Raw genomic sequence first — 26,249 nt, forward strand, 5'->3', positions numbered from 1 at the left:
AAGCAGCAGGCCCTGTGGGGCCACGCCTAGACGAGGATGGCAGCGGATAAATCCGGGACCCGACTACCCCATCGCGGAACTACATCTCACTCACCATCTTGGCCGTCGGGAAGAGAGAGAATGGAAAGGGAACTGTGGGTAATAAGTATGCGGCCTCGAAGATCGCGAGAGTTGATGCCGGCGCGGGATTTCATACTTAAAGCAACAGGACTACTATAAACCTAAAAATCGACGCAGGGCGGAGAGGCCGCGGCGGCAGACTAGGTTTTCGGACTCCGACGCGACCGGGAAGACTCTGTCCGGGCCGAGAGACTGCGGCGGGCGGGCCGGCCTGGGGAGAGGCGCGGAAAAATGCGGGTCCCGGAGGCACTTGTCCACCCTGCTCCAGGTTGACCCTGGGGACGCGGCGTCTGGTGCGTGGGCTCTGGGTTGGGGGTGAGGGTGTGGTGGGGGGGTGGGGAAGGGGGTGTGTCGGGGGTGGGTGTGTGGGTAGGTGGGCTCTGGGGACTGGGGTTGGGGTCCGCTTTACTACTTGTGACTTATTTCCCCCATCCCGCCGAATATGGGCTCAAACAACGCGAGTGCGTCCAGGAGTCCGCTAGGCCTTGCGCCAGGCCCCGAACCGAGGGGGCCCCAAGCCCTCCCCGAGCACTGTGCCCAAAGACCTGGTCCGAGAGCCAGGCAGGTCCAGCGCCGAGGCCGTCCAGTGCGGCTGCAGGGTAGAGGCCGAGAGGCCTTGTCCCGGCGCACCGAGGAGCCATGAAGGCTGCTAGGCGAGGGAGTGGAATGACCGCTTTTTTCTTCTTTTTGAGACAAGAGTCTCGCTCTGTCACGCAGGCGGGAGTGCAGTGGCGCGATCTCAACTCACTGCAGCCTCCGCCTCCCGGGTTCAAGCGATTCTCTTGTCTCAGCCTCCCGAGTAGCTGGGATTACAGGTGCGCCCGCCACCACACCCAGCTAATTTTCGTATTTTTAGTGCAGACGGTGTTTCACCATGTTGGCCAGGCTGGTCTCGAACTCCTGACCTCTCAGGTGATCCTCCCGCCTCGGCCTCCCAAAGTGCTAGGATTACAGGCGTGAGCCACCACGCCTGGCAGGAATGACAGCTTCTTAGGACTTCTTACCTGCCGCATGGAAACTGGAGGGAGCGGGGCCGCAGTACAGGGATGAGGTCAGGAGTCGGAGTAGGAGTGGAAGGAAAGCGTGGATGCAGGCCGTGCTGAGGGGTCGGATCGGAAGGACTCCTCAGATGGGAGGGCGTGGCGAGGGTGGCAGCAGGCTAAGAAGTTATGCCAGGGCTAGGGACAGGGAGCTGGTGTTGAGCTTGCAGGCCTTTCTGGGACACGCTGTGGGCCTGGACATGAAGTATGGACTGGATCCCTGGACAAGGCTCGGGGGGCTGGCCAGGAGTTCTAGGATGAGCTTGTTCTGGCGGAGGCGGGGCCAGAGGAGAGTTTCCGCACGCCCTGCGATGACTGCTGATGGAATGAGTTCATCTGTGTTTCAGTGATTGACTATTTGGCAGAAAGTAAATCCCCAGAAATCTGGGTGTTCTGCTAAGGTGGGGGCATAAAGGGTGGCTGAGGGCTCTGCCTGCACTCAGGAGTCTGTCCTGCACTCTAGGTCCTGGTCTCCGCCCCTGCGCCACCTGAGGCTGTGCCATGGCCCAGCAGAGAGCCCTGCCCCAGAGCAAGGAGACACTGCTGCAGTCTTACAACAAGTGGCGGAAGGATGACATCAAGTCCATCAGGGACAACTTCACTGAGATCATCAAGACCGCCAAGGTGGGGCAGGGGGCACAAAGAGGAGCAGGGTCTGGGGAGGGTTGGAGACAGGAGAGGCCAGGGACTGAGCAGCGTGAGTGAAGAGTGTTCCAGGCAGGAAGCACCCAGTGCACGGGGAGCCGGTCAGCAGATAAATCAACCAAATAATGGCACGTCCTGGCACAGCAGTGCAGGGGACTCTTGCTGGACTGCTGGGGCCCCACGTCGCTGTGGGTTTGGATGGAGATTTCACTTTTTAGTGCCTCAGTTTCTCCTGCATGGTGGGGTCCTGCATTGGTGAGTTTACCTGTGTTAAACAGTTACCTCGGGCTTTGGCACAGAGCCAGTGAGCAGGAGACAAGCAGGCTGAGGGGAGAAAGCGGGGCCCCTCCAGGCAGGTGGAGCAGTCAGCACTGGGGCCTGCTGATCGTTGCAGCTGCACCAGAATGGGCTGTATCCCTTCCGGCTGCTGCAGACCTGGCAGGCTCGGTAAGCAGCGATGGTAAGCCTGGAAGCTAGCATTACTTTGTGCTCGCCATGTGTCAAGCCACTTTGTGTGGCTATCTGTGCCCGTTCTGCTGAATCTTCATGGGGACTCTGAGGTGGGCACCATTGTCCTCTCCATTTCAGGAGGAAACCCAGGCCCAGGAGATTTGAACTCACGAAGTCTGGCTCTTAACTACTGAGGGTACCTGACACCCACCCTGAGCTGAGCCTTCAAAAGGCCCACTGGGAAGCCCTGTCCAGCTTAGCCGAATGCACTGGCTGGACTCCTGGCCCCTGTTTACCGTTTGAGACTCCTTGACTGTACCGGTTGTCCCAGCCTTGCTTGCCCACCTATAAACCACGGGTCGCAGACAAGGCTTCTGTGAGAATGTCATAGGCTAATGGTAGTCAAGTGTGCGACACAGTGACTGGCACCTGGGAAGTGATCAGGAAATGGTTGCTGAAAAGAAAGATACATCATCCCTTCACTCATCCATCTAATGGTTTACCAAATACCAAGCAACTGACGACAGTTCCTCCCAAATAGGGCTCCCACAGCCCAAAAAGACCGGGCCAAGCTAAGACCCCATCCCTGCACCGAGCACAGTAAGTGGCATGGGTTGGCCTCCATTTGTCTTGAGCAAGGTGCCTGTTGTCTCCCATGGCCAGAACAAGAGAGAGTGGAATTGAACCTTGCCAGGGGTTTGGCTGACAGCGCTCAGGTCTGTAGAAGGCACCACAGACAGGGTGTGGCTAGTGTGGGCATCCCAGGCAGATGACAGTTACCATCAGCTGGGCTGGGCTGAGCCAGGGGTGGGATGCCTTGGCTGGGTTGATTGTACATTTTCTTGTTTGCCCCCAGATTGAGGATGAGACACAGGTGTCACGGGCCACTCAAGGTGAACAGGACAATTACGAGATGCACGTGCAGCCGCCAATATCGTGAGTGGTCAGGGTGGAGGGCACAGCCCAGGCTCCAGGAGCATCAGTCCCTGCTGGGGTTTCCTGGGTGGAGGGTAGGAGGGTCTGGGGCTGGTCTGCTCTTCCCCTGAGAAGGAGCAGAAGGAGTCGAATGTAGAGATGCTTTAAAGAATGAGGTGGGGGCAAATCATTTCTCAGGAGACTGTGAGGTACCTGGAGGAAGGCTGGGCAGAGAGCCAGCCATGCTGTCTTGTAGCTATGCAGGTGCCAGGAAGAGGGCAGGCCTTCCTGCTAACTCACAAGTTCCTAAGGTCAGTTGTGAGTGAAAAGGCAAACAGCTGAACGGAACTTTAGGGCGCCATTTGATTCCTTCAGATCACAGGAGAAACAGCAAGCAGATATTCCTGCAGGTTCACGTCCAAGGCAGAGAATGCACTGGAAAAGGTCCTACGGGAGCCCTGCCCAGCTGGCAGCTGTGCTACCCCTAGCAGGGGGCAGGAGGCAAGAGGGATTGCGGTTTTATCTGTGGGGTTTGTGTTTATAATGAGCAGAATGTGCATCTGCATAATTGGACTGGAGGCCAGTCCTGCAAGAGTGGAAGCCAGAGGCTGAGGGGAGGGGAGGGCCTGCCCTCTGAAACTGACATGCTAGTTTTCTCACTTAATTCTGACAAATGAACCTGTGGAGGTCAGGGATCGAGTCCCACTTTGCAGATGAAGCAGAGGCTCCCAGAGAGGCCATCACTTGCCCAGCATCAGCCACCTGAGGGCAGGGCCGCTGTCCCCCCTCACCTTGTGCCCACCCTGGTTCCGATGGCCATAGGTCTGAGCTGGTGAGTCCCTGATGAAGCTAGTGTCCGACCTCAAGCAGTTCCTGATCCTCAGACTTCCCCTCTGTGAACGAGGCCATCGACCAGCGCTACCAGCAGCTGTGCGAGCTGTAGGAGGAGTGCGACCAGAAGCTCATCATGCTGCGGGACGAGATCTCCATTGACCTCTACGAGCTGGAGGAGGAGTATTACTCATCTAGTTACAAATAGAGCTGGACTCCCTGTGCAGAGTGGGAGCCTGCCTACCTGGGCCTGGCCAGCAGGCAAGGCTGGCCTGACTCTGAAGGGCCTTCTGCTTTTTCAAATCCTTGCTGGCAGTGGAGCTGTTCCTGGGTTTCAGAGCAGAGCTCCTGGCCAGAGCATTTGATTGACAGATAGTTCAAAAGCATCTGCCAGGGTCCTGGGCCTTTCCTACAGTGCAGTGTGATGAAAGCCACAGGACTCACACCAGTTGCATAGGCCATGTCTGGAGAAGGGAGGGCCTGGCCAGCATCCCCTGCAGGGCCTCTTCCTGAGAGCCTCCCTCCTCGGGCAGTGCCTCTGGGCCAGTGCTGTGCCTGTTAGCTTCTGAATCTATATTCAGAGATTTTGGTCAAGGCTGGGCCAACCCCTCCTGGGCCCTCAGGTCCGTACCTACATCCAGGACATCAGGGATGCAATTCCATGTGGATATCACCAAATCCCAGTGTGGAGGCAGGGACAGTCATGGGACTGTGGGGGACGAAGCCCAGGCAGGGAATGGCCTTGAAAGCTGTTGGAGTTCCGATTTCCGGCCCACTGAGCTGTATCCACGGAGCTGGAGGCAGCCGAAGTGCCAGGCCCATGCCGGGCCCCAGGGATGCAGAAGGGTCAAAACCCATCATCCTGACCCTCTTGGGGCCAGGTAAGAAGCCAGAAACCTGAAACCTTGTGAGCTGGCAGGGCCTGAGAAATCAGAGTCCATGTGTTTTTTACCTAGGGGTAATTTTAGGCTGGAGACGGGGAGGCCTTCCTGTCTGACCCCATTAGCTTACAAAATCAAGATTCAGTCCAGCAGACGCAAAGTCCGTGTCCATCTTGTGCTTTCTCCTGGGCAAACCTTTCCTTCCTGGTGGTGGATTGAAAATGCCCCTTTCTGCCCAATGGCCACGCTGGGAGCCACAGATGTCTAGAGCCAGCGTGGCCTGGGGCTTCGTTTCCCTGCCCTGGGTTCAGTGGCACTGCCAGCTGCAGCAGTTCTAGAGTTTTCCAGGGTGTTGTGGGGGGAGTCTTTGGTCCCCAATACTCATTAACTCAGTAGACAGGAGACAGCATTTCCTATATCAGCCAGGTGGCCTCCGGCAGGTGTCCCCCCCAACACGGGGAATCCTCTCAGCAGCCAGAATGCAGGTGAAGGGCACAGCTACCCCTTCCCATGCCCACAGCTGTGACGGTCCATGCCCGCCTCCTTCTAACCTGCAGGCAGGGGCCCTGGCTTTCCTGTGTCCTGCCTCCCTTGCTTCTGCCCTTGTTCAGTCTCAGAACCATCCTGGGCACAGAGTGGCATCCTGAGGAGAGTGGAGGAGGAGAGGCAGAGACAGAAAGAGCGAATAACCAGTGGCAGGCACAGAGGTGCAGCTCATGTGGGGCGGGGCGAGGAGTGGAGCACCCTTTGGGGCACCAGCAGGCAGGGGCAGAGGAAACTCTTCCCAGCCCTGGCTGCTTAAAGGCTATGTACAGAGGAGGGGGCAACTGCCTCTGCCACAGGAGCTGTGTGAAGCCACCGGGGGCGCTGGTGTGGACAGGATGCCTGCGGGAGGGGACACAGGCTGGCCTGGAAGCCCCTCTGGATGAAGCGGAGGGACTGTTGGGGAAGGCGTGGGAAGCCTGGCACATCTGTCCTGGGTTTGCACCCTACTCTGCTGCAGGGCAGTGGGCAGGTTCCCTCCCTCCTTACCCCAAGGCAAGGCAGGCTGAATTATGGCCTCACAGCTGCTCTGTCCAGGGGTCCTCAGGGATAGTGGCTGCCCCAAGAGCATCAGCACCAGTTTTGCCTCAGCTGTGAAGTCAGCAGCCCCAGGTCATATAGGGAGTCTATGCCCCAAATACTCACTGCTAAATGCAGGTGCTGACAACTTAGAACATCTGTTCCCAGAGAACATAAAGTTTACATATTGGGCCAGGCGTGGTGGCTCATGTTTGTAATCCCAGTACTTTGGGAGGCTGAAGTAGGTGTACTCCACCCTGGGCGACAGAGCAGGACTCTGTCTTAAAAATAAATAAAATAAAATATGAATAAATAAATATTAGCCGTGTCCCTAGGTTAATCTGCCAATAACTTTTTTTTTTTTTTTTTGGAGATGGAGTGTGTCTCTGTCACCAGGCTGGAGTGCAATGGCATGATCTTGGCTCACTGCAGCCTCTGCCTCCTGCCTCAGCTCCCCAAGTAGCTGGGATTACAGGTAAGCACCACCATGCCCAGCTAATTTTTGTATTTTTGGTTGAGATGTGGTTTTGCCATGTTGGCCAGGCTGGTCTTGGAACTCCTGACCTCAGGTGATCTGCCTGCCTCAGCTTCCCAAGGTGCTAGGATTACAGGTGTGAGCCATTGCACCTGGACTTTTCTTCATGTTTTGTTATTGTTTTGGAGATGGAGTCTCTGTTGCCCAGGCCGGAGTGCAGTGGCACAGTCTTCAGCTAACTGTGAGCTCCACCTCCCAGGTTCAAGCTATTCTCCGGTCTCAGCCTCTTGAGTAGCTGGGATTACAGAAACCTGCCACCATGCCCAGTGAATTTTTGTATTTTTAGTAGAGACAGTGTTTCGCCATGTCGGCCATGCTGGTCTTGGACACCTGACCTCAGGTGATCCACCCACCTTGGCCTCCAAAGTGCTGAGAATACGGGTGTGAGCCATGGCACCTAGCCACCGTCATGTGTTTTGTTATGTTTTAAATGAAAGAAGCAGTAGCTTGGAACTGGAAAGGGGCTCTTGAGGGGGCGCAGGGTTGACCTCTCCCAGGTTACCGAGGAGAGGCCAAACCTGCTCAGGCTCCCGGACTTGCCTGTGGGCCACTGAAGAAACCCCAGGTCTTGGTCCTCAGCACTCCCAGAGCCTGGTATTCGTCTTCTGTCCCAAGTCAAGGGAAGAGCACTAGTAGGTGAAGGGGTGAGCAGCCTGTTGACATACAAATTCCAAGTGATTAGGACCATATCTGTCAGGCAGCGCAGGCTGCCGATGTCAGATGACCTCATTAGAGTCTGCCTGGGTGGTGGCAGAGCGTGGCGGCAGGAGTTTCCATGCCCCTTTGTGGGCAGCTTGGGAGGGCAGTGACTTGTATTCGCCCAAACTCCAATCAGACAGACTCAGGCCGGTCAACAGGTCACGACGTCACAGTGTGGCTTCTCGTGGACAGAATTTGATGAAGCCCAGGTGGAGCTTTGTTTCTGTTTATCCACATAGTACTTAAAGCTGCCAGATCAGGCTTTACGTGCAAATGACCTAATTTGAACCCAATGGGGAATTACCATGGAAGTCACTAATCAGATAAAGTAAGAATCCAGTTTTTCTCATCTTCAGAAAACAAAAGCGAAACCGAAGTGACAAGATTTTTTTTTTGAGACGGAGTTTCGCTCTTGTTACCCAGGCTGGAGTGCAATGGCGCGATCTCGGCTCACCGCAACCTCCGCCTCCTGGGTTCAGGCAATTCTCCTGCCTCAACCTCCTGAGTAGCTGGGATTACAGGCACGCGCCACCATGCTCAGCTAATGTTTGGTATTTTTAGTAGAGACAGGGTTTCACCATGTTAACCAGGATGGTCTCGATCTCTTGACCTCGTGATCCACCCGCCTTGGCCTCCCAAAGTGCTGGGATTACAGGCTTGAGCCACCGCGCCCGGCCAAGTGACAAGATTTGACTAGGAAATGTGGGCTGCTGAGAGCAAGACCTAAATAAGCTTAGTTTCCCAGGCCCAGTGTCCTCTGGTATTATGACAATGACATTAAGTTTTTCAGTGGGCCAGGTCCGTGATACACATTCCTTGTGTGGCCTTCCCGACTGCAAGAGGTTGGCCAGAGCGTCTCCATCTTCAGATGGGCAGAGAGAGGTTGGCTGGCCACACTGGCTTGTGGTGGGCTGGAGACTGAGATCGCGTCTTGTTACCCCAAAGACTGGTTGCTTGGTGGACTGCAACCTTCTGGTCTGCAGAGGCTGGTCCACGGGGATGAGCAGTCTAGCTAGTTTCTGCTGGCAGGGGCTGGCAGGCTCCCCCCAGCTGCATCTCTTAATCTCTCTATCTCTAGCATCAAGCTCCTTGTTCTGGCAGCCAGGGACAGTGTCCTCCTGCTCCCGGGAGCCATGCTCTGTAGAAACTGCTGAGATGTGCTCTATGTAGGAGCTAGGCATTTGGAAGCCATGGGAAGGGGCCAGAAACTCTAATGAACTCAGCAATCCAAACTAATGTTCGTGCCTGCAGCTGCTCCTCACTGCCTGTTAGACACTCTGCAAAATGTAGCTTCAAAGCAATTTATACCCATAAACAGCAATATTAGCACTTAATGGGTTCTGCCTGGCAGCTCCTCACAAAGGTGACAGAAAAGCTTTATGGGGCCTTCCTCTCCAGTGTGGTCTTTGGTATTTTTACTGTCCTCAAGAGTGGCAGAGCTAGTCCTGGGCCCTAGGAGCTGGCCTTGGCCCTAGTTGAAGTGCTGAGGAAGTGAGGATGGTCCTGAGGACATCTGAACCTGCTGGTGGCACAGGCACTGTGAGGCTCCTGATGAACATCGTGAGGATGGCTGTCTGGTGTGGTGGGGTCCTGGTGACAGTGGCAGGCTCTGTCATACCCTACTGTGTACTATGAAGGAGCAAGGAGAGAAGGGAAAGAGGAGCTGACTCCCTTTTCTTTGTGTGCTGATCTTAACGGGAGGTTAAAACACATTCACCCCACTCTTTAGGGGAGTGTAGGGGAGAAGCAGGGGAGGTTGTGGTTGGTGGGGCTCCTCCCAGAAGATGGGGCCCAGTTGTGCTCAGCTACTTCTTTCCTACAACTGTGATTTTGATCACAGATTTTTAGTAAAGCCAGGCCATCATCTTCCACGTTGGGATGTGTGACACCTTCTCTGGCCCTGCAGGGTGCAGTGTAAACCTCTAGAGCAGCATGGGAGGGAGGCTCAGGGAAGTTCTGGAGCTGCAGTGAGCCACTGAGGTCGAGCCAGCCCTGGCAACCTGATGTGAGAAGCTGCTGGGCCGCTTCTTCTTCTGTCCCCATGGTTGCTTTTCCCCGGGTTTAGATGAGGCGAAGGCCCGTGTCCTCATTTCTAGGATGTGTGGGACCTGAGTTGGGCCTTGAACAAGGCAGCCCCAATCCTCGGTGATCAAGGAAATGTGACCTGCCTTTTTCCTCGATGTTCTCATTCACCATGAATTTGCAGGCTGCTTTTCTTAATTGTTTTTTGTCCTGAGTGTGAAGAGAAAGTGGAATTTTCTGTGTGGCGTGGGAGCTGCAGGTGGCTGTGATGGTGATCACTGTATGCGCACGAAGTCATCTCTCAGGGTGGATATAATTCTGTTTCTCAAATCCCCTTCAGTCGTCTGAAATAACCACCCCTCTGAGAGGAATCTCAGTCTTCCTATTAAGCTCCTGAGATGCTGTTACTGCTTATGAGCCATATTCTGCTTGATGGTGTGGTTTCTCCGAGAGACTTAATGAGAAGCTTGGCCACATAGGTGAGCTAGCTGTGTCATCTCTTTCCTGCAGCCTGCCAGGTCAGCAGCCACCTCTGGCTCTGCTGTCACAGTTCTCTGATGTGGGGGAGGGGGACTATCACGGGTTTTATGTGCTCGCCATGTTTACACAGGTCACCTGTGTGCTGGCTACCGGCAGTGGGCTGAGTGCCTGCAGCGTGGCTGCTCTTGTCTTACCCTGGGTGCTGCGTGTCATGCCTGAGTTGGGGGCTCTTTTCTGCTGGGCTGAGGGAACACTGGCTTTGGGACTTGTTCTAGAGTGGCATGACATGGGTCCAGTGGCCAAGTTGAAGTTGTGACCAACAGGTGTGTGGGGAAAGAGGTTCATGTTGGGCCTGGTCTTTAAACATGTTTTTTTCACGTTTAAGTCCAAACAGTTCCCCATGTTAGGGGATGCTCATTAGATGGTGACTGGTTTAAAGGAGACTGCCTCAGCCTTACAGCTAGTCAGCCTTCAGTCTGGACCAGGCTTGCTTTTGAAAACCAGAGCAGCTAAGCAGTAGATATGCTCAGTTACACAGTGCAGTACCCAAATTTTCCCATATTTTCCCCCAAAGCCAAGAGCTGTGTCTGTCTCGCCACGTTTGCGCAGGGAAGGAGGTGTGAATTGGCTGTCCCACCTTCTCTTTTTTGTTCTTTAATCCTCTTGACCCAGACACTCAAATTAAGAGCCAGAGACTCATCAAAGAGACCGTTAAACACTGTCTCAGTCTCATGGGCTGTGCACATAGCCGATGAGCATGTTAAATGCGGGTCCTGCAGCTGGGGGAGGCTTAGACTGCAGCCCACGGCTGGGGCTGGTTTGCTCATCTGAGGTCAATGAATAGCTCACAGCTCTCATTTTAGAAGCAAGTCAGAACACCTCTGATGTCTGTCTTGGGTGTGGATTACAGTCTGCCTCTCTGCTGCTGGTGGGGTGTACACCCTAGGAGTCCTGCCACAGCTCCATGTCTTCTCAGAGGTCTGCACAGCCTCTTGTTGAGCTCTTCCTTCCCCATGGTTGCTTTTCCCCAGGTTTAGATGAGGTGAAGTTCCGTGTCCTTGCCAGGGTGTCCCAGATAGGCCTCGACACAAAGGCCATGACTTGAGAAGAGTGGCACATCACATGGCAGGGTAGTGTACTTTATCTCTTCCATGGAATATGGGTGATTACACTTTCGCTGGGCGTTTAGAAAGCAATGGGGCCACGAGGCAGAACCTGGGGAGGGTGTGTGGCATCACCTTTTCCCACCTCCCAGTGTGATACGGGCATCTTGTGCTGGTCCTCTGCATTGGCTCCGAAATTCACAGGGGAGTATTTGGGGTCTTTTAAAAAATAAAACAATGTCTTTCTCCTCCTGAGGTTGGAAAGAATCTTAGCAACCATTAGTTCATCTGGCCTCACTCTACTGTAGGGTAGTAGAGATGCTATCTCAAATGGCTTGGTGATTCCTTGGGTCAATCACCAAGCCCTTTGAACCGCGTCTCCCACATGGCTTGGTGATTCCCTGGGTATCTGTCGGTCACTGTGATGTCTGCCATCACTTCAGTGGAGCCAAAGGTTGAGTAAATTTGTGTAGAACTGACACTGCAGGGTGCAGGCTCACTGGGTTTGGGGAGAATGGCCACCTGGTTTGTAATCTCCATCTCCACCCCCTGCCACATGGGAGCCAATCTGCAGTTCTGACCTAGCCAGGGCCCCACTTGACAGGCTGGAGGGTGATCTGAACAGCTAGGGCGTGTTAACTGAGGTGGGGAGCCTCAGCAGTGTCTAGGAGTTTGAAGCAACTTGAAAGATGGTGAAAAGAAAGAAGCACATAGGCACATCTTCTTTTGTTCCAACAGTAGGTTTAGTCTGCCTTAGGAGGGACTGTGCAGTTGACGTCTTGCCCGCGGGGGTCAGGCTGTCGGGTGCTCTTTAGACTCTGGCTTCCCAACTGGCATTCGTGGGTGGGTCCCCTGATCTTTCTCCAAAGGACTTGCTGTGTTATAGGATTTCTTTCCCTTTATATCTCAGTTTTGCGTGAGTGATAAAAGTGCATGGGGTAAACCTGTGTGACATTTGTACCAGGCATCCAGTAGTGCATGTTGGCCACCTAACCCAGCAGTCATAAATGACCCGACTCACAGGACAGCAGGAAGTCATAAATGTTTTCTTTGCCTTTGACATTTAACAGCAATTTCATACACTTGCATTTCATTGCTGTTGAAACAGCTGTCCATCCCATTTGTTAGTGTGTTTTAATTTACTCAAGATTATGCAGGCTTTGACGAAATCCCAGTGCTTTCTAGCCATCAGTGGTACCAGCTTCATGCTGCACTGACAGTTGTTGTGTACACTTGGGGACTGTCAGGACCCGACATGCACTGTCCAGAGCCTGGGGCCTCCTCTCCTGCCCTGGAGATTTTTGGCTAACCATAAACACCTGATCTTACCATTCAGTCAACCACGTGGTCCTCTAGGCCTGGGACCCTGGCTGTCACCTAAGCCAACCCTTGTTCTGTCAGGGGGGTTCTGGGCATCACCGGGCAGGCTGAGAGGTCCAGGCCTTGGCACCTCAGCCATGTATGACCTGCAGGCTGAGGTCAGGTTTTGGCATTGCACCATCAGGTCCTTGAGGCCTGGGGAAACCCCTTCCCGCTGGGCTTAGTATGCCCATTTGTAAGGTGAGGGGTTGGACCAGAGCAGTGGGGATGCCTAGTAAAGTGCAGTGGTGCCTCAGGAGGGAGGTTGCTTCTGGCATGTCATGGGCAGAGGCCAGACTTGCTGTGTCATATACTGTAGCACCCAGGATGACCCATGGCAAAGAGTGGCCCACTCTCTGATGCCAGTAGTGCCGAGGTGTGGAAACCCTGGATAGACAACCTCTAAGTGCCTTTTCAGATGTCATTGTTGATTCCAATTTGTAAATGCCCTTGACTGAAAAGAGAAGCTCTGTATCTTGTGATAGTGCCACCTTCGATGACTGTAGTTGCCTGCCAAGGCACCAGAGGAAATCACAGTGGCAGAGTGTTAGGGCTACTGCCCTATGGGGTCTGTACCAGAGTGCCCAACGCTATGTCATGCATCTCTGGGACTGATACTTGGATTGTCGCATGTGTCCAGACTCATAGGGTAGCACTCGGGAGCAAGCACTGAGAGCCCCCTAGTCTGTCCTCAGAAGGCACCGGGACTGACCAGAGCTCTTACATTCCACAGCATCTGTTCCTCATGCACACCCCACCCAAGGACGTGCCCAGCTGCGGTCTGGGGCTCCCCGTCACAGTCACCTCACCTTTGGGTTTGCAGTTCCTCCGTGTCGCAAAGCAGTACCTGCCCCACATGGCGCGCCTCTGTCTGATCAGCACTTTCCTGGAGGACGGCATCCACATGTGGTCCCAGTGGAGCGGGCAGCACGACTATATCCAACACCTGGAACTTTGGCTACCTGCTGGCCTCGTCCTTTGTCTTCCTCAACTTGCTGGGACAGCTGAGTGAGTGGCTCTGAGAGTGGGCAGGATTCACTGGGCTTCTTATTCCATGATCATTAGCAGTTGGGAGGCTATGTGTGAACTCTCCACAGTAGAGCAGTTAATTTCCCACCTCAGGTGGGCGGCTGACTTGGGAGCTGACTGCGGGTAACAACCCGTTCCTTATTATAGCAAAGGCTCCACTTTCTGTGTTTGTGTTAAGTCCAGGCAACTTACCATGTGTGGTCCTTGCCTATCATTGATTCTCCCAGAAGTTGCTTTTTGCTTGGGTAGGTGGTTTTCCTCACCTGCCTCTGGACGGGAGGGCCAGGTGAGGTGGCAGTGTATCGAAACGGTGCTCCTCCCCCGGCACCCATCCTCAGACCCCCTAACCCTTTTCCTTCTCTCCAGCTGGCTGCATCCTGGTATTGAACAGGAACTTTGTGCAGTATGCCTGCTTCGGGCTCTTTGGAATCATAGCTCTGCAGGTACACAGGCGTGTGGTTGGGGCTCCCTTCTCTTTGCTCTGGTGGAGCAGAGCTTCCCAAAAGACATCCTCGAGGGTTCAGTGTCACTCCCTCTTCAGCCCTCACCACGTCTCTGACTACCTGGAGCTCCTTTCTCTTCTGGGGAAGTTGTGAGCCCAAGCGGGGCTGTAGAGGTGGGTCATTAGGTACGGGGCCATCTTTTGCCCCATTCCTGTGATTATTGTGACAAGGGCAAGTCCTGAGCTTGCCTGCAGTCAGGATGCTGTCTTGTTACCATGTTGCTTCATAAAGAAGAATACCTGGTTATTCAGATGAAATGCTGGGAACAGAATATCTGAATCCACATCAGTGGTCTCAATCACTTTGTTCTCCGGAATATCACAGCACATTTCTTGAGAAATGCAGAACCACAGTTTTGAGCCTAGATCTGTGCTAGGTCTTCTGTGTTGGTTTTGTGTGTTTTAGACTCCGGCTGCAGACATTGCTTAAGGCTCTTATGAATTCTGTGGAAATGCCTTTGGAAAGACTGAGACTCAGGTATCTCTCTCTTTTTTCCCCCCAGACGATTGCCTACAGCATTTTATGGGACTTGAATTTTTTGATGAGGTATGTGCATTCTGGTTAGTGAGTTTTAGTATACGCTCCTTGTGTAGGCTGAGCATTGCAAATCCAAAGTCTGAAATGCTCCAGAATGGGAAAAATCTTGGGCACCAACATGATGCTCAAAGGAAGTTCTCGTTGGAGCATTTCAGGTTTTGGATTTTCAGATTTGGGATGCTCAACTGATAAGTCTATAAATACACCAAAATCTGAAACACTTTGGGTCCCAAGTGTTTCAGGTAAGGGATACTCAATCTGTATTTCTAAACTCAGTTAACATCTTTGGGTCAAAATCAAGCTTGTCCAGCCTGTGGTCCCTGGGCTGAATGTGGCCCAACACAAACTCATAAACTTTCTTATAACTTTATGAGAGTTTTTGCAATTTTTAAATTTTATTTTTTTAGCTCATCAGCTATCATTAGTATTAGGGTATTTTATATGTGGCCAAGTAATTCTTCCAGTGTGGCCCAGGGAAGCCAAAAGATTGGCCCTCTGGTCTGAACTGTGCCTCTTAGAAGCAGGTTCTGAAGAGGATGCTGCAGAGCCCCTAGAATAGTAGTGACTGAAGCCATCTCTTCCGCCCCTTATTTCACGGGCGTGGGGATTCAGGGTCTGATTGGAGGACATGGCTGCCCACGGGGACCCAGCTGGTCAACACCGAAATTGTGACTGGGTTCTGCGTGTGTTCAGGTAGCCCATCGCTGTCAAGTTGTAAAGACACCTCTGTCTCTCGAGCTATGTAAGGTTTTACATGGGTGTAACTCCAGAGTCTGAGGTCCTGTGCGCATGCCTGCCTGGTCCTGCTTAGCAGATTCCTGCGTTTGGAGAAAGGGAAGTAAGGGCCTTCCTATATGTGCACCAAGGTCTTTCTTCTGACAGGCAGGCCAGATTCTGGTGAGGCTTCGCTTCAGCGTGCGTGTCTGTTCCTCAGGAACCTGGCCCTGGGAGGAGGCCTGTTGCTGCTCCTAGCAGAATCTCATTCTGAAGGGAAGAGCATGTTCGCGGGCGTCCCCACCATGTGTGAGAGCTCCCCCAAACAGCACATGAAGCTTGGAGGCAGAGTCTTGCTGCTTCTGATGTTCATGACCCTCCTTCACTTTGATGCCAGCTTCTTTTCTGTAAGTATTCCTGCTTGCCTGAATGGGTCTGGTTTCCTATCCTACTAGAAGGAATGCTGTGCCTCCCCCATCCCCTCCCTGTTCACCCCTCCCTGGTTGGGTACTAACCACAGCCTGGGGGAGGTGCTCAAATGGAGCAAACCTTTTGATCCCATTAAAAGAGACCAAAAAATCATCAATCCCTTGTGTGTCAAGCCTTCTTTCCAGCAAGTGAAGGCCAGAACCTCTAACCTTGGTGGAGTGTGCTTGGCCCTTGGTTGGCCAAGGCTCTCCACCCAAGCTCCTCTTACATCTTGGAAGATGGTGATAGGGGAATTCCTTAGAGTTAGAAAGAACATTTGCAAATAGCCTATTCCTGGTTTTCTTCTTCAAGTAATAAAAATCCTTAGCATCAGTCATGTAATGACTGGCAACCTTTGGCTACCTGGCCTATCTCTGCAGGGGTCCTGTGCTGCATTCGTAGTCACTTAAACTCCCAGGCACAAGTTCAGGACTGTTCTTTGCAAATCACTCAGCAAATCTTCTGTAGAAATGGAATAGAATTCTGGAGATCCTACTGAAGACACGCCCATGCTTGACCTCCATTTCATGTTAGAACACAGCTTGACTAGCATGTTAAGTGAATCACATGTTTCCGTAACTGTCAGAGGACGCATGGGTATTCCAGGAAGCAGATCCTCAGATGGAGGTGAGCCTCAGGACGCTAAGCAGGGTTCCATACTTGTGAGAAAGGGAATGTAAGTAAACATAAAGGAAGAAGTTGAGCTGTGATGCCGTCTCGAAAGACGCTTCAGCCAACTCTGGGGGCAGTTCATAAGCTGAGGTCCTTTTAGAGCTATCCTGCATTGTAATGAGGGGTCTGGGGTTTTAATCTCTGATTGAGCATTGCATGCCAGCCACCGAGGAAAAGGTGTAACTTCTGGTGAGCCAAGCCCAGGAGGGGCTGACTGCTGACATCTGCCTGCCTGGGGACATCCAGTAGCTGGGAGAACAAACCTTTCATCCATGAAAGGTTTATGTAAACAAAGGCATGTGGCAAAAAACACACTGAACATATAGACCTAATATGAGCCTCAAAAGCAGTAATAAGGAAGTACATTTTCTTGCTTTCTGTGGTCAGCAGGAAGTCACAGGCTGTCCTTATCAGAAACTGGTTTTGAAGTCAAGTCAGCCTCATCTTAGTTCTGGAATGCTTGTACCTTCTGGGGCTACAGGGCTTCAGTGTTTTGACTTGGAGTGGAATGAGAATTGTCAGGAGGAAACCCCATGACTGGATCACCACTATCTGAGGGAGGTGGCTTGAGGGCTCAGCTGGGTCACGCAGGCAAGGGTGATGGATTGGTGTAGACGCTCCTTCCCGTTGCTGAACACTGCTTTCCTTCCACTACCTCCTGGTAGGAACTGGTCTTGATTGTTACCTTGGCAGTCGACGTGAATGTGCGCTCTCACGGCGGCTACATGCCGCTGCACCTGGCTGTGCTGCATGGCCATGAGGATGCTGCTGTGCTGCTGGTGGTGTGTCTGGGTGCCCAGGTGCATGTGCGTGACCACAGCGAATGATGCGCCTACCAGTACCTGAGGCCTGGCTCTTCGTACATGCTGCGCTGCCTACTTGGTGATCCAGGCCTGCCACTGGAGCTAGATGCGTACGGTGGTGGAAGTAGCAGTCTTGCAGCCAGGCATCTGGTGCAAGTGGCTGCCACCATCCTCAGTTCCGCCACCATCCTCAGTTCCACCACCAGTGCATTTCTAGGCATCCTGGCCGACGACCTCATGCTCCAGGACCTGGCCCGAGGCTTGAAGAAGTCAAGCTCCTTCCACAAGTTCTTGAACGCCTCGCCCATGGCTCCACATAAAAAGACAAAGATCTGCGGTGGTCTGCCAGCCTTCTCAGAAATCTCTCGTCGACCTACTCCAGTGCCTTTAGCTGGTCTAGTGCCCAGTTTGTCCCCAACCACCTGAAGGTGCCTGGGGCTACCACCGGGTTGATCTATCATGGCCTGCTCCTGGCAGTCTAAGTGCCCAACACTGCAGCCCAGTCAATGCCTGCAGCCTCATTCTGTTTCCAGCTTTGCCCACTGCAGCCTGTTTTACCCAGAGGGGCCTGCACTTCTAGCTTCTCTCTGAAGCATGACCCATCTCCAGAGATGGTATTTGAGAACTCATTGAGAGCCTCCTATAAAGAACTCCAGGAGACGGGCCTGAACGCTGGAGGAAACTTGAAGTCCAGGGTCAAAGGTTAAGGGGCAGCAGCTGGTCTGGCCCCAAAATGGTTAACTGATGCCTCTGCATCTACACAATTCCAAGCCAGAACTAGAGCAAGGGTCTCTTTAAATGTTCAAAGATGTTAGCTTGTAGCTTTAAGATATGTGGTGGTTTTGTAATTTGGTGCTTTTATTCTGTTTTTAAATTGAAATGAGGTAAAGCAACTTTCATAATAACCTTTTGAAATTATATTTTTCTACTTTTAGGCAAAGTGCTCAGACATTTTCAATTTTTTGCTAAATATTTTGGAATTCTGTTTAAAAAATAGATGATCAAGATCTATAGGAAATTAATCTCAACAAACAAACTTAAAAGTATACCTCATTTTAGGCAATTAAGATTCTGGAGAGTCATGAACACAATAATGATTGTGACCATTATGAATGTAACTAATTCAGTTGTACTGGGAATGCTAAATATTTGCCAACAGGTACATTTTGAAAGTAAAGGTGACATAAAGACAGAAAAGCGACATTTTGGCGGATACTTTTAATTTGTGGTTGTCTTGATAATGAAATATAAACATGTGCTGGGCACTGGTGGGTGGCTATTTTGATTTGGCATGAATACTTAATTCTTTTAAAAAATTGTGGTTTGTGAATTGCACCTTTGTGCCATGTTTCTGAATCTGTAGATTTCAAATCCAGCAGAGCCTTTCGGTGCAATAGATGAATATTCCAAGAAAAAAAATGATAGCATTATGACAGAAAAATAAGTGGATAAATAGTAATGGAGACAGTTAAAGGGCAACTATTTTACATGAATGTTCTGTACAAACAAAAAGTATGTGATATCCATTTAAAAACATTTGAAAGGAGACAACTTATTCCAAAATAGCAAATGCAGACTCTCTTTGCTCATTGAACTTGGATGAGTGGCTTAACGTCTCCGGGCCTTTGTTCCTACCTGTAAATGAGAAGGTTTGTAGATGTTGCCCAGATTTCCTATGCTCAACACAGTGTAACTTTTTTCTCTTTTTAAAGATATGAGATCTATTTACTCAACCAGTTTTTGAAATATCGTATTGTGGTAATGCACTGCTTTTGCAAATTGTGTTTGCATGTCATTAGTTATATCAAATCGTTTTGTGGCACGGGGTAGTAGAGCTTCCCTCCCACCCCCATATGTATAAGTAAAGCATTTGAAATTACATAAGGCAGTCTTTCATGGAATGTTTTGATTGAGTAATGAAACAAACGGTCCTCCATTTTGGGAAAAAAACAAACAAACAAACAAACAAACAAAAAAAACCCTTCTTCCACACCCACTATCTAAATTTGATTGAGTAATGAAATAAATAGTCCTCCATTTTGGAAAAAAAAATTATAACCTTCTTCCACACCCACTATCTAAATTTTCTTAGCCCTCAGCTATGACCTTGGCTGAGGGCTAGTTATTAGCTGGTAGTAGGACAAAAATCTTCATACTAAGGGGCTTGAACCACTAGTAAACCCTGTCTTTTTCAAGGTAGGTTGTTAATTGAGTTAGTGGGTCAAGGGAGTACTGGGAGACGCCCAAGTAGATCACCTGGGTTTCATTCATACTCTGACGTGTCAGTGTGCAAACCACCTCCTGTTAATCCTCAAGAATAACTCAGTGACCCAGTGACTGATAGGGAATGATAGAAAGTGTGACTACACTTCGTTTCTGCACCCATGTAGTCTTCCAACGGGGGACACAGTACCACAGATGCTTCTAACACACTGCCTCATAGAGGATGGCATTCCAGAATGTCAGCATGTTTACTTGGGAGTCCATGCTTCTGTTTGCTGAAGGATGTGCCACCATTCTGAGACTCCCTACTTCTAAATGGTTTTGTGATACGACCAGCAGACCTTGTGATCTGGGACCCACCTATCTTTCTGTGACCTCCATCCAGTGGTAACATACTTTGCTGTGTGGGGCTCCATATCTGTGGATGATGCATAGGAGTCTCCAGAATGGGAGGGAGGTAGCTGAGATGTCAGAAGCAGGAGACAAACCCATGTCAAGATGAGATCTATTCCTGTGAACATAAAATGCTGGCTTTCTAGAATGGAAGGGGCTTACTGTAGTCGGCTTGCTACCATGTAGTGAGTTGGTCTCCTTAGACTGATGCCTTAGATTCCATGTCTGTCTGACAAGTGGGGTATTTAGAGGAAATGGTAACCAGAATTTCTCTAGGAAACAGGAGTCTGGGTCGGGTACACAGGTTATTTTCAATATCTGCTACCATGGCTACTATATGCATTTGCCCATTAGATGTGGAAAAAGCCTGGCTGATAATCAGTGGCAGAGCTATTTTGCCTGTTGACCAAAGAGGCAAAATGTCTGGCTTGTGGGTCTTAACATGTAATATACAAATTCATAAGCCGTGAGCATCCATATGTCCTGTGTCAGACTTCTGATTTTTCCAGTCTTTTTATCCAGAGCTCTGACCAGAGAGCCCAAGCAGTGGTCACTGCCCAGGCATCAATAGGTGTTATAATCTTGAGTTGCTGCTTTTGCCACCAAATTTGATTCTTGGTGGAACATTTGGATTTGTCAGTTACTTTCGCCTACATAGCCTGAGGGATATCTTTATATCCCTCAGCCACAGAGTACAGCCAAGATGCTTTAAACATTGTCTTCATCTAGCACTTGAGAGAAAAAGGGATCTTTTTCCTGATCCCAACAGTTTCAGTGATGCCAGAGGCTTTTAAATGCCTAGAGAGCCCAGGCTTGTGGTTCAGGAAGATACCTGCTGTTGGTGTCTGAGCCCTTTGGATAAATATTAGGAGATACTTTGATAATGAAGATACTGTTGAAGTAAAATTGTGGGTCTTAGTGGCAAAGTTAAAGGAAACAAGCTGCCCCTTGGGTATTGCAGGATGGGGTCAGAAATGCCAAGGCCTGTTGGCAGACCTCATGCTGAGGATCAGGTAATGATGCAGAGTGACAGCTGTCATTTTTCGGTGCATGGGGTGGTGGCAGGAACCTGTAGAGTGGTACACCCTTAACTGAAGACCTGTTGGGTAAAGTGTGGTGACAGGAACCTCATTCTTTGCCTTCAGGATGGGATAGAGATCTATAGCAACAAGTTACATCAAAGGTCTGATAGCCTTTTACAGGACTCGGTATTAAGTTCCTAATAGGTTAACATTCCAGGGTGAAGTGCTCATGAGAGGTGTGCATGCAGAGGACACAGCATGCCTGCCTCCCTATCCCCTGGATCAGCTGCTGATATGTGTCCAGCGTGGGGAACTGCTATGTCATTGGAGGAAAGAACCTAAATTGTAGGCAGATGGCACCAGACAACCTCCATCATGCAGAATCACATCAGCTACAGTGGGCTGTAGGGTGCCCACAGGGGAGCGTCCAGTGAGCTGCCTCTGGTGTTAGGTTCAAGACCAATGCACTCTACTATGAAAAACCTGCATTTTAAATGAACCATCTCTGAGAGTGAGAACGTAGATCATGACACTTCAGCCTCCTCTGAGGGAGATGACTTTGGATTGTAGTATGAGGTTTGAGTTCAGAGGACATCGCTGTTAACTGATTCTGCAATGCCTCCTCTGCTTTAGATGTGAGTGGTCCTGCACTTCCTTCCTGTCAGTCGGTAAGAGGTGGGCTGGGCTGTGGGTTGGAGAATGGGATGAGTCCCACAGGAGAGCTGTAAGGGCTGACACACTGAGACTGAGTTCAGTGCTTTGGCCAGGAGAGGGCAGCACTCAATCACAGAACTGTGTTCCCTGAGAAACCTCCATCCATTGGAGCCTGGGCTGGGCAACTGAGGAGTCTTTTGGGGAACAAGAACCAGTGGTGACTATGATGGTCTTAAGGGGGACACCTGAGGTGTACGGCCCTGGATAATTCCTACTTTGGTGAAGAATGGGTTAACACAAAAGGAAAACGGGTCTCCAAGCAGATGACACAAAGCAGAATGAGTAGGAAGTCCATGGTGAACAGAAAAAGGGGGTAAAGCAGGACAAAGTGCCAGAGAAAAGCCGGTGAACTTTTTGATATGTGAATGGTGTACACCTTGGAGTGGATTGCCACAGTAGTGGATTGCATGTCTTTCAAGGTGCCAATTCCAAACAAAGATAAGTTTCCTATGTGTAAACTCAATTGAAGGAGTGGGTGTAAAGCTTTGGTGTCCACACTTTCACCATCAGTGTGGCTTGCAGTGTGGAGCTTTCCTTGCAGCAGTTTTCTTGGGCCTGTCAAACCTCACCCTGACCTCTTAACATGAGGATGAGGGACAAGGCACAGCAAATTAAACAGTGAACACGAGACTTGTGCCTGGTAGAACAGATGACTGCCGCTCGTTCAGATCTGACGTGCTTGCATACAGCTGAACTTGCTGGCCAGCACCCACAGGGTTCTGTAAGTGCATTTTCTACTTTCATAGTGACCCTTGGATAAAAAATTTGATTCATCTGTTAGATGTGCAGCTGGTGATTTGAGATAGGAAGGATTATCACCATGGAAGCTTCTAGTTTATGATAGAGAGGGACCTCAGGAGGTATTTGGTAGAATGGACAGCCACGGGAAGGTGCTGGGAGCCTGCAGGGAAAACTGTTTCTTCCAAACACTGAAATCAAGGACACAGTCAACCCTGGAAGTGCCTTGAGTTGTCACAAATGTTGAAACCAAGTATGTGGTAATTGTACTGAACTCCTCAGGAGGACCAGAGATCTTAGAAATACCAGCGTATATCTGAGAAACGAGTGACGGAGTAGGGGAGGCAGGACAGGGGTGAGAGGGTAGTAAGAAGTCAAGCAGGGCTGTGATCAGACAACATCCTTCTGCCTCCCACAGGAGCAGAGAAGGTTACACCTTTTTGAGCTGGGCTTTCTTAGGTGAGGATGTGTGACAGCCATTTGTTTCTGGTGGTCCTGGTCTAGTGTAGGGTAAGAGGTGGTAAAAATCTTGGGCACTTCCGGCTGTTGGTGTACAAGCAAAATCGGTCCAGTAATTCCAGCGCTTGAACAACTGCAGGTGCTGCCCCTTAAAGACACAGGTGTCCAAGGCTGAGGATTACAGAGAAATGGTGAAAAGGAATTTGAAAAGATAGGGGCGTGGCCTCCATAAGGTTCGTTATCTTTGTGACAGGAAGAAAAGAATAGGTGAATAGGTAGCAGGGCTCTCCTTGCCTCCAAGTAACACCTTTGCTGCTTCTGTGTCTTAACGTGACTGCTTAAGGTTTTCAGGCTTGCCTTGGGGCTTTATCCCCAAAACAAGTATTCCAGGATAGCCTTGTGGTATTGCTGCCTGTTCGCTTCTTCCCAGGCCCTATAGGGAAGATAGTGATGTGGAAATTCCTAGGAGTTAAATCTTCAGAAATACCCTGAATTTTTAGTGTCTTGAAAACCACCTCTCTCCTCCTGTGAGGTTGCCGGGAGTATTTGGTGTGTGACTCCACATGACTGCAGAACGCTCCACAGCTGCAGTTCCCCCAGAGGCATATCAAGGCTTTCTTTGGTATACCACCAGGTAATGGTTTCTGTTTCTGGTAATTTTTCATAGTTGAACTTGACAGCATGGTAGAATATGGCAGACATGGATGTGACAAAAGCAGTCACCATAATGCATCTGGGTGACATGTGGCCTTGGCATAAGGAAACCCTTTGGTTCCAGTTGCCTCTTGAAGTGACTTCCAGGCATTTGAACATTGAAGAGTTTGGCCAAATAAGCCGGATATAAGAATCGGGGCAGACTCAAAATACCTCAAGTTAGTAGCTGTTACAAGTCTATCTACAACTCTTGGCCATAAGATGTTCTTGAACCATCAGGGTCTGTCCAGGCCCACAACTGAAGCTGTGAGGATACCAACAAGGGCTTTGTGGCATCGACTATAGCCAACTCTCTGACACATAGCCTGAGACATCAAGTTGCAGGCAATTTGCGTGAATCTCTAATCCCAGCAGCAGCTTTAGAGGCACCAAATCTATTTTGTGCTACTCTTACATGGGAGTAGTCCCGTGAATCCCAGTACGATCTGATCAGGATGCAAAAATCAGCACTGCAAAGCCCACGCATGTGTGCCGTGTCATCAGGTGGAACGGCCATGCAGCACTTGTGTGTTCCAATAGCCAGTGGGTAAGAGGTGTCCTGTCTGGCTTACTGAGGTGGTCTGGTACAGGGAAATGCTTCCAGAGCAATGATACAGTGCTACACACTGTCATCATACATAGTCAATATTGAATGCAGCTGATGCATAAAGTGACTGTACAGGATGAGAAATGCCCTTAAACACCCTCAGCCCTCAGTGTCTAATGGCTCAGTGCATCTCTATGCTTTGCCCTTTCAGGGTATGATGGATTTTCTTTGGAACCAGTGTAGATAGAAGAATGAACGAAAAGACCTAGCCAAGGGCTCTCCGTCTGTGGTTTCCTGTATTTCTGCCGGAGCTATTCCTGTCAGCCCTTGTGGATGGTCCTGTCCCATATTTTGACTATCAGGGACCCTTTGCTGTAGACTTGAAACTACAGATGTTGGCAAGGTATAAAATGCAATCGTTGGCTGAGTGCAGTGGCTCATACCTGTAATCCCAGCACTTTGGAAGCCTGAGGTGGTTGGATGATGAGGTCAAGAGATTGAGAACATCCTGGTCAACGTGGTGAAACCCCATCTCTATTAAAAGCACAAAATTAACTGGGCTTGGTGGCACCTGACTGTAGACCCAGCTGCTGAGGAAGCTGAGGCAGGAGAATTGCTTGAACCTGGGAGGTGGAGGTTGCAGTGATCTAAGATCGTGCCGTTGCACTCCAGGCTGGCCACAGAGCAAGACTCCATCAAAAACACCAGCTATTGGTGCCTTTACCACTTACGTCATCTGCCTCTTGTTGTTGCCCTCCCATAATCTGGACATTTCTTCCAGATAAAGTATGGGCTCCTAGGCTAAGTCAACTTTGATTTGTGTTTGGGTGTAAAGCAGAGATTGGCATACTAGTCCATTTTCACACTGTTGATGGTCATACCTGAGATGGGGTAATTTAGAAAAGGTCTAATTGACTCATGGCTCCACATGGCTGGGGAGGCCTTCAACCAATCATGGTGGAAGACAAAGGAAGAGTGAAGGGACATCTTACAGGCAGCTGGCAAAGAAGATGACAGCCAAGCCAAAAGGGTTTCCCCTGATGAAATCATCAGATCTCATGAGACTTCCACGAAAGCAATATGGGGGAAAGCATCCTATAATTTATCTCCCACTACGTCCTTCCCACAACGTGTGAGAATTACAGGAGCTACAGTTAAAGATAAATTTGCCGGAGGACAGTGCCAAACCATATTGATTAGGAACTAGGGACTGCAGAGCTGTATCAGAGGCAATATCGAACCATGGTTGACCGCAAGTTTAAGGGCCTTGCTGAGTTCTAGGACCTTGAGCCAGGGTTGCGGGGGAAAACTGGTGAATTCTTGGGTTGAGCTGGGTCCTAGGTGAAGCACATGCCTACACAGGATTGGATATGGAGGAACTGATCAGAATAGACACCCGAGACAAGCGGCAGGAGAGCATTTCATCTCTCAAAGTACAGAATGAGGAAGGTAGGTAGCCTCACTTGTGGTAAAGTGTGAAACCAGAGCTTTGGGTTGGCCAATGGTAAGTTTTGAAGTCAACATTGCTTGTATTAGGGTTCTCCAGAGGGACAGAACTAATAGATACGTATATATGAAAGGGAGTTTATTAAGGAAAATTGTGTCTCAGGATTTCAAGGTAATGTCCCATGATAGGCTGTCCTCAAGTTGAACAAGGAAGTCAGTGGTGGATCGTTTTGAGTCCCAAAACCTCAAAAGTAGTGAAGCTGACAGTGCAGCCTTCAGAGGGCTTAAGCTAGGCTTGCTGCAGGGTGGATGCTGATGAGGGAGAACTCGGGAGAAGGTCTACGTGGGTAGCCTTTTCCCCACAGTACTTGCAGCTGCTTCTCATGTTAAACTGGGGATATGTAAATATAGCCGAGGCAGGGAATTGGAAAGTTCTAGCTCTGTATATAGTCTAAATTAGGCTTGTACATTTTGGAGTTCAATATCATATTAATGTTGTAGAAGATCGAATAAATACTACTATATGCCTGTCTACGCAGTACCACCAACTCCATGCAAATAATGAGTTAGACAGTAACAAATCCCACATTCCAAAGGGCAGAGCACCAACACAGAGGGTTCTTCCTGCTGTGCTGGCACGGACAGTGGCCACCTTTCACCACCTGTTCCCCTGGATGCTTTTCTTCTGTGCTGGCAGACCTAGGATTCAGGCAGGCTTCACAATGCAGCCAGCGTGGCTGATAGTTTTGGCAAATAACCTACTGGAATGATTCCAGCTCAGAATATGAGTTCAGGCAACTGGAACTAGAATTGTTCTTTGCACAAACCTCATTACCCCTTCCTTTGTCCACCTCCACAGACTCAGGTTGTGGCTGGGGGGAATCAAGAGACAGAAGAGAAAAGGGTTGGGTGGATCCAGATTCGGAAGCAGTTTGTCTTGGCTCAGAAGTGATGTAATTGAAATAAAGCTGTTGAAAAGAAAAATTGGAGTGTTTTCACCACATCTCTTCTCTTTGTGCCTCCACTCCTAAGGATATCTCGTGTGGCAGGAGGAGCATTTTATATTTCTTCTCTGGTGGGTTTCAGGGATCTGTCACTGGAAAGAAAGGATAATAGGGTCACAGTGAGTGGCCCTCATTTTTCATC

At 50.3% G+C, this 26,249-nt stretch overlaps 1 pseudogene; it reads left to right on the top strand.

Annotated features, from left to right (window-relative positions):
• The first annotated feature begins 205 nt into the window (after positions 1-205).
• Positions 206-17,425, top strand: LOC101047576 (surfeit locus protein 4-like; annotated as a pseudogene).
• Positions 17,426-26,249: the final 8,824 nt, after the last annotated feature.

This window comes from Saimiri boliviensis, chromosome 3, assembly GCF_048565385.1.
Source record: "Saimiri boliviensis isolate mSaiBol1 chromosome 3, mSaiBol1.pri, whole genome shotgun sequence".
Lineage (NCBI taxonomy): Eukaryota > Metazoa > Chordata > Mammalia > Primates > Cebidae > Saimiri > Saimiri boliviensis.